Source organism: Thamnophis sirtalis, unplaced genomic scaffold (assembly GCF_051295495.1).
Source record: "Thamnophis sirtalis isolate CommonGarterSnake01/CBP01778 unplaced genomic scaffold, rThaSir2_p1.2 scaffold_2, whole genome shotgun sequence".
Lineage (NCBI taxonomy): Eukaryota > Metazoa > Chordata > Lepidosauria > Squamata > Natricidae > Thamnophis > Thamnophis sirtalis.
In genome coordinates this window covers 47,871,058-47,878,259 of record NW_028261382.1, presented here as the reverse complement: position 1 = coordinate 47,878,259, position 7,202 = coordinate 47,871,058, and the positions used below count along the sequence as shown (strand labels likewise).

The window sequence follows — 7,202 nt, the reverse complement described above, 5'->3', positions numbered from 1 at the left end:
TTCCTCCCCCTCTCATCTGCTTATCTCTCCCTCCCTCTCTCCTCTTCTCTCTCTCTTTCCTCCTCTCCTTATCTCTCCCTCCCTCTCTCCTCTTCTCTCTCTCCCCCTTCCTCCCCTTCTCCTCTCCTTATCTCTCTCTCCCCCTCCAGCTTTCTGTCTCTCCCCCTCTCCTCCTCCTCTTAATCTTTCTCTCCTTCTCTCTGCCTCCCACTTTCTCTCTCCCTCTCTCCTTCTCTTTCTCTCCCCTTTCCTCCCTCTCCCCTCTCCTTCTCTCTCCCCCTCCTCTCTCTATCTTCTTCTCTCTCCCTCCCTTTGTCCTTATCTCTCTCTCCCTCTCTCAGCTCTCTGAGCCCTCCCACTTTCTGTCTCTCCCTCTCCTCCTCCTCTCACTCTTTCTCTCTCCCTCTCTCTTCTCTCTCTCTCCCTTCCTCCCTCTCTCCTCTTTATCTTTCTTTCCCTCTCTTTATCTCTCTCTGCCTCCCACTTTCTCTGTCCCACTCCTTCTCTTTCTCTCCCCCTTCCCCCTTCTGTCCTTATCTCTCTCTCCCTCTCTCCCTCCCACTTTCTCTCTCTCTCCTTCTCTTTCTCTCCCCTTTCCTCCCTCTCCCCTCTCCTTCTCTCCCCCCTCCTCTATCATCTTCTCTCTCTCCCTCTCTCAACTCTCTCTCCCCCTCCCGCTTTCTGTCTCTCCCTCTCTCCACCTCCTCTCACTCTTTCTCTCTCCCTCTCTTCTCTCTCCCCCTTCCTCCCTCTCTCCTCTCTTTATCTTTCTCTCCCTCTCTTTATCTCTCTCTGCCTCCCACTTTCTCTCTCCCGCTATCCTTCTTTCTCTCCCCTTCTTCCTTCTGTCCTTATCTCTCTCTCCCTCCTTATCTCTCCCTCTCTCTCCCTCCCACTTTCTCTCTCCCTCTCTTTCTCTCCCCTCTCCTTCTCTCCCCCTCCTCTCTCTATCATCTTCTCTCTCTCCCTCTCTCAACTCTCTCTCCCCGCTCCCGCTTTGTCTCTCCCTCTCTCCTCCTCCTCTCACTCTTTCTCTCTCCCTCTCTTCTCTCTCCCCCCTTCCTCCCTCTCTCCTCTCTTTATCTTTCTCTCCCTCTCTTTATCTCTCTCTGCCTCCCACTTTCTCTCTCCTTCTCTTGCTCTCCCCCTTCCTCCTTCTGTCCTTATCTCTCTCCCTCTCTCCTTCTCCCTCCCTCCCTTCTCTCTCTCTTTTCCCTCTCCCGCTATCTCCCTCTCTCTCTCGCCCACACCTCCGCAGCAGCGCCTCAGCCACCTGCCCCCCTCGCGCCCCCCAATCCCTGCTCGGCTCACGTGCCGTGCAGAGGCCGCACCTGGGTCCTTGCGCGAGGCGGGGCGACTCCGCCCTCTCTGGCCGGAGGCTCCTCCCCCCAGTATAAAAAGGCCGGCCGGCTCCGCGTGCAGAGCCAGACTTGCCGGCAGCAGGTGGTGCCGCCAGGTGTGTTGCTCCTCCTCCTCCTCCCTCGCCCGCTACTCCGCCGCTTTGCCATGTTGGTGCAACTCAAGACGGCTTTCCGGCAAGCCGGGAAGATGCCCGGAGGGATGTTGCCCAAACTGGAAGCCAACGTCCTGGTCATCGGGGCGGAGAAAGTGGGGAAATCGGGTAAGTGGTCGCCGCCGCTCCGGAGCGATCTCGGGTCCGGCGCCGGAGCTACCCCATTCGCTCCGACTACAACGCCTATCCTCCCCAGCCAGCGTGGAAAGGCGACTGGACCGCGCCTCTTCACCGGGCGGGAACCCATCAATCAGGATAGAGCTGGAAAGGGACCTTGGAGGTCATCTAGTCCAGCCCCCTTGCTCAAGGAGGAGACCCTTAGAGAAAAACAGAGTTGGAGGGGACCTTGGAGGTCATCTAGTCCAGCCCCCTTGCTCAAGGAGGAGACCCTTAGAGAAAAACAGAGTTGGAAGGGGCCTTGGAGGTCTTCTAGTCCAGCCCCTTTGCTCAGAAGGTACCTTGGAGGTCATCTAGTCCAGCCCCCTTCCTTGTTCAAGGAGGAAACCCTTAGAGAATAACAGAGTTGGAAGGGACCTTGGGGGTCATCTAGTCAAGCCCCCTTGCTCAAGAGGAGACCTGCTATACCATGCCAGACAGGTGGGCTGTCCAGTCTCTTCTTGAAAACTTCCAGTGTTGGAGCATTCACAACTTCTGGTGGCAAGCTGTTCCACTGGTTAATTGTCCTCACTGTTAGGAACTTTCTCCTTAATTCCAGTTTCTCCTTAATGATCAGTTTCCATCTGTTGCTTCTTGTCCTGCCTTCTGGTGCTTTGGAAAATAAATTGACATCCCCTCTTCTTTGGGGCAACCCCTGAGATATTGGAAGACTGCTATCCTGTCTCCCCTGGTCCTTCTTTTCATTAAACTAGACCTACCCAGTTCCTGCAACCGTTCTTCATATAGTTTAGCCTCCAGTCCCCTAATCCTCTTGGTTGCTCTTCTCTGCACTCTTTCCAGAGTCTCCACATCTTTTTTTTTATATCATGGAGACCAAAACTGGATGCCGTATTCCAAGGGTGGCCCTTAATAACTTACTAAACTTGCTTAAGAAATGTCTCCCTTAACAATGGAAATTTTGGACTCAGTTGTGGTCGTAAGTCAAGGACAACCTGTATTCCATGGCGGGTCGGAAGCAAGGTCCTAAAATAGGACAAAACCTGCTTAAGGAATGTCTCGTTTAACAATGGGAATTTTGGGTCGAATTGTGGTCGTAAGTCGAGGACTACTTGCATTCCATGGCCGGTCGGTTGAAAAACACTGCTTTTTCACTACTCTGATCTTTTGAGTAAATTGCCTGAAGACAGAGGGAGATTTGGGGGGTTTCGGGAAAGCACCTGCACCCCCGAAAATAGGTTTCCATGTAAAAATGGCTGAGACTGAGCTACAGATTGGATTTCTCCGTTCTTACCTACTCAAAGGTTACCTGGGTGATTTGTTTTAGCAAAGCTCCCCTGGGGTGGGGGGGTGGGGAGTTAAGAGGTCCGTTTGCTTGTACAGACCTGGTGGGAATCTAACTAAATTAAGCTATGAAAGCCTTCTGAAACCCACTGACTTAAATGCTGAATTATGAGTCATTCTGTTGAGGGCATCCATGAATGGAGGCCTCATTGCAGTAAGAAAAAAATACCAAGCTCTGATCAGGTTTTGGGTTTTTTTTAAAACCCAGAACTGAGTACTTTTATCCATTTTTAATGTGGTTTTTTTTTTAAACCCAGAATGATGTATTTTTACCCAGTTTTTATCAGTTTTTTAAAAAACCCAGAACAGGGTGGATTTGATTTAAATCGATTTAAACCACGATTTCAATCAGGATTTCAATCATCTCCGTCCCGCAGCAGCCCCTCCTCTGACCCGCTGTTGCCTCACCGACTTGTGGCCCGCCATCGGCCAGTGGGGCTGGCAGCAGATTCGGACAGTGAGGAAGGTTGGGGAGGAAGATGGGACAGTCGTGGAGTCTGGGGAAGGCTCTGAGGAGGGCTCTGTGTCGGAGGCAGAGGGGGGGCCAGGGCCGTCTTGACAGTTATCAGCTGCCTTCAGAGTCAGACATCAGTGAGGCAGAAGAACAGCTGGAGCCTGTTCCCAGTGTGTGCATGCACAGAGTAGCCAGACGAAGGGAAGAGCTAAAGAACAGGGATCGACTTGGGAGGAAGGCCACAGGTGGACGATGAATGGCCCCTCCCAGAGGGAATAAAAGAGGAGCGAAAGGGGAGGGGAGTTTGTAGGAGAGACAATTAGTTTCAGGAGTGTGAAGATCTGTCCCTGAATCTCAGAGACACTGTGCCCAGAGTCTTTCCTTGCACAGCCCCTCATTTGGGAAAATATTGACATGGCAGCTTTCCAAGATAGATGAGGTCTGTGGTCATAAATACTCCTTTGAAAGGCTGTTTGCCAGGCCTTGGCTGAATGGGAATGAGAGGAACTCACATTCGTTTAATAAAAGGGGTTTTGTCAGGACCAGGACGCTGCTTTGTGCTTTTTGGGGAAGCCTCGGTCAGAACACAAAGCACCAGAAGGCAAGGCACACCCACCCACACGCCCTCCCCGTTACTAATGTCAGGCTGCCACCTCATGAAGCTTGGGTGGGAGAGATGCAGCCATGACACCTCTTCCTTCCTCTTTCCTTTCAGCTTTGACAGTCCGCTTTCTGACCCGAAGGTTTATTGGTGAATACGGGAATATTGGTAAGTGACTCTCTTCTTTTCTGTGGCACCTCTCCATTCTTTCTCATTTTCTCCCCTTCTTTCTTTGCTGTCCTTCCTCCCTTCGTCTACTATTTTTTTTTATTTCTTGCTTCCAGAATCTATTTATAATCACGACGTGAAGATGGCCGGCCAGAGAGCATCCTTTCGTATCTGGGACTCGGCCTGCCCACAGGTAAGCATCATGTCCTCATTTGCACACACACACACACACACACACACATACAAAACACAAACACACTCAAGCTCAATTCAAAGACGTTATTAGCTTTCTACTTTCTCTTTAAGTATATTTTAAACTCTTTTTGTTAAAAGATTTATACCTTGTATTGGTTCTGGGAAGTCAGGACGGGGAAGGTTGGCGGGGGGAGGGAGCGGAGTTTACTAGGTTGGAGGAGGGGTGTTGGATTTTAAGGTATCATGATTGTACATGTATACTGCTATTTTTTCTTTTTTATGTATATTGAAATGGAATTATAAATACCATCAACACAAAAGGGAGTTTGCTCAGAAGCTGAAATGCACCAAGTGAATGAGAGGAAGAGTGGGAAGCAGAGGAGAGAAGAAAGATAGGAAGAGAGGGACAGGAGAGAGGGGGAGGGGGGAAGGTGAGGTGTATAAGGAGGAGTGGTAAGGGGAGAGAGGAAAAGGAGAAAGGAAGGGGAAGTAGAGTAGAAAATGATGGAGGGAAGACAGGATGTAGAAGAGTTGGAAGCAGAGGAGAGAAGAAAGATAGGAAGAGAGGGATAGGAGAGAGGGTGAGGGGGGAAGGTGAGGTGTATAAGGAGGAGTGGTAAGGGGAGAGAGGAGAAGGAGAAAGGAAGGGGAAGTAGAGTAGAAAATAATGGAGGGAAGAAAGGATGTAGAAAGGGGGAGGAGAGAGGGGGAAGAAAGTGTCGGATAAGGTATAAATATGGTGTATGGAGAGCAGAAGAGCCAATAATTGGGTTTTTTTCCCCTTTGGTAGTTGATGGTAAGATGAATTGATGTAATTACTTAATAATACAACATGATATTGACTATGTAATAGTATACATGTGATTATATGCTATGAAAATGGAAAATAAAAAAATTTTCTATGTAAAAAAAAACCACAAACACAGTGACAACACTGTGCAGTCCACAGGACGGTCCCATTCTTAGTGACATTATTAGACCCGTAGATTTGGGAAGGGGTATTGGGGAGCCACACACCCTCACTCATTGTAAGAATGTGCTGCATCCAGTTTTGGTCACCACACTATAAAAAAGAAGTTGAGACTCTAGAAAAAGAGGGCGGAGAAGAGCAACCAGGATGATGAGGGGACTGGAGGCTCAAACATACAATGGACAGTTGCAGGAACCGGGCCTGGCTAGTCTAGGGAAGAGAAGGACCAGGGGAGACAGGAGAGCATCTTCCAATATTTGAGGGGCTGCCACAGAGAGGAGTTAAGGGGTCAAGCTATTCTCCAAGGCACCTGAAGGCCAGGTAAGGAATAAAGGATGGAAACTGATCAAGTGGCCAGCAGAACTGGCAGCAGAGTCGGACAGTGAGGAGGTTGGGGAGGAACCTGGGCCAGTCCTGGAGGCTGGGGAAGACTTGGACGAGACCTCTGCATCGGAGGAAGGGATGGGGCCAGGGCCATCTGAAAGTTATCAGCTGCCTTCGGAGCTAGAGAGCAGTGAGGCAGAGGAACAGCTGGAGCCTGTTCCCAGTGTGTGCATGTGCAGAGCTGCCCGAAGAAGAAAAAAACAGCTGTGAAATCAGGGTAGACTTGGGAGTAAAGCCACAGGTGGACGAGGATTGCCCCTTCCCATAGGAAATAAAAGAGGAGCGAAAGGGGAGTGGGCTTTTGCAGGAAACAATCCCTTTGTTCGTTCGTTTCAGGAGTGTGAAGATCTGTCCGTGAATCTCAGAGACTCTGTGCCCAGAGTCTTTCCTTGCACAGCACCCCATTTGGGAAAATATTTGCATGGCAGCTTTCCAAGATAGATAAGGTCCGTGGTCATAAATATGCCTTTGAAAGACTGTTTGCCAGGCCTTGGCTGAATGTGAAGGAGAGGAATTCACATTTGTTTAATAAAAGGGGTTTTGTCGGGACCAGGAACCTGCCTCGTGCTTTTTGGGGAAGCCTGGGTCAGAACAGGAGAAGTACAGTCCCAATTCTGAAGCCCGTGGTGATTTCTCAAGTTGGCCAATTTTGTGGTTGAATTAAGTAGGGTTGCCGATTTTGCAATTCTCATCCTTTAACGAGCTCTTGTGGGACTCTCCTCCACAGGCGTCCAACCTCCAGAGTTACCTGAACGAGAAATACCTCCGCTGGGCCGACGGCTTCGTTATCGTCTACAGCATCTGCGACCGGGCTAGTTTCGCTTTTGCCCGTCGTCAGCTCCATTGGCTCCAATGTTCGAAGAGGAGGAACGGGGCAGGGAAGCTGCCCATCGTCTTGGTGGGCAACAAACGGGACTTGGAGCACCAGCGGACCGTCTCCAGTGAGGAAGGCCGGCTTTTGGCCCTGTCCACCAACGCTGGCTTTTTCGAAATTTCCACCGCCGAGACCTACCATGGTTCTTTGGTCGTCTTCCACGAACTTCTCAACTTGGTCCAGGAATCGAAGAGTTTCGCCAAGAAGTCGGTCGGCCTCCGGGAGATTATCCGCAGGGTGTCGGCCCTTTTTGGCTGAAGAAGGACTGAGTGAAGCTCGGCTGGGGGGAAACTAAGAGCAAATGTTGAAATTGTTCTGACCGAGGCTTCCCACGAGCCTGAAGCAATCTTGTCCCGGCAAAAAAAACCTTTTATTAATTGATTGTGAATTCTGCTCATTCACAGCCGGCAAAGTCTTTCAAAGGAGGATTTATGGTCACAGACCTTATCTGGCTTGGAGAGCTGCTAGGCTGATTTCTGCAGAACTTGGCAAGGCATCTCGGAGAGTCACAAATCAATGAAGCGAACTAATTGTCTCCTGCAAACTCCACTCCCCTGTCGCTCCTCTTTTATTTCCTCTGGGAGG

General features: G+C 50.3%; 1 pseudogene across 1 annotated transcript; it reads left to right on the top strand.

Annotated features, from left to right (window-relative positions):
• The first annotated feature begins 1,451 nt into the window (after positions 1 to 1,451).
• LOC148048765 (ras-related and estrogen-regulated growth inhibitor-like protein A) lies at positions 1,452 to 6,890 on the top strand (annotated as a pseudogene). Its single transcript, XR_015695509.1, has 4 exons — positions 1,452 to 1,621; positions 4,141 to 4,194; positions 4,311 to 4,387; positions 6,471 to 6,890. The product of XR_015695509.1 is annotated as a ras-related and estrogen-regulated growth inhibitor-like protein A (transcript).
• The last annotated feature ends 312 nt before the right edge of the window (positions 6,891 to 7,202 follow it).